Source organism: Tupaia chinensis, unplaced genomic scaffold, assembly GCF_000334495.1.
Source record: "Tupaia chinensis unplaced genomic scaffold, TupChi_1.0 Scaffold144016_1, whole genome shotgun sequence".
NCBI classification, from domain to species: domain Eukaryota; kingdom Metazoa; phylum Chordata; class Mammalia; order Scandentia; family Tupaiidae; genus Tupaia; species Tupaia belangeri.
The window spans coordinates 1,163,921-1,164,760 of NW_006203868.1; positions in this window are offsets into that span (position 1 = coordinate 1,163,921).

Genomic DNA, 840 nt, shown 5'->3' on the forward strand with positions numbered 1-840 from the left:
ATTGGTTCCACTAGCACAACTGGAATCTGCCATCCTAACTTTTCCCTTCCTTCCCCCAGATCGTTACATTCCCCAAATAGCCTTTTGGTTGTGTTTACCCTTATTTTTAACTTTGCAAGGGAAACAAGAAATAAAACTCCTCATTTTCTCTTTGTGGCACTGTTAAGTACCTATGGCTGTAACAGCACATTCACCGGTAAAAGCAATTTTCTCGATGCTCTGAAATTGCAAACATTTCACTCCGTATCCTCATGACTTGGTCACCTAGGAACCCATCGTAATGTTCAGAATCACTAAGTTTCTTTACATTGGGCTAAGTGGGGAGTTTTACTTTTCTAAAACCACACCTGTGCTTTCTAAGAATCTGTTACCATTATTACACAGTGGTGGGGATCCACTTTGCATCAACCCCAGAGTACCGAGACTGGGGGGCATCACGCGGGTTTGCTATTTTATTTTGTTCTTGGCAGAACTGCAGAATTGATTCCTCCTCCTCTCAGTGCGTGGGTCTGGGGAGTGAAGTGTCCTCTGACTGAGGAGGTGGAGTGGAGGCCTTTGTTTTAAGACTAGAGTTCTGATTACACCTGACAGGGCTGAAACTCAACCCCACAGAGCTTACTGGTACCTTATCTTCTTCTACCAGCCAGGTAACTGGCAGGAATGTCGCTTTCAGTTTGCATACTGCTTGGTACGTTAACAGAAAAAGAAAACAGCCAGGAGATATTTTTTTTTCTCCTTGAAAATTTGAAATTAGCTCCAGAGAATTGATGGAAATATGTATGTAAAAATCTCAACTCAGTAAAGTTTTTTCTCAAGGCTAAATCTTGATATCTTAATGTT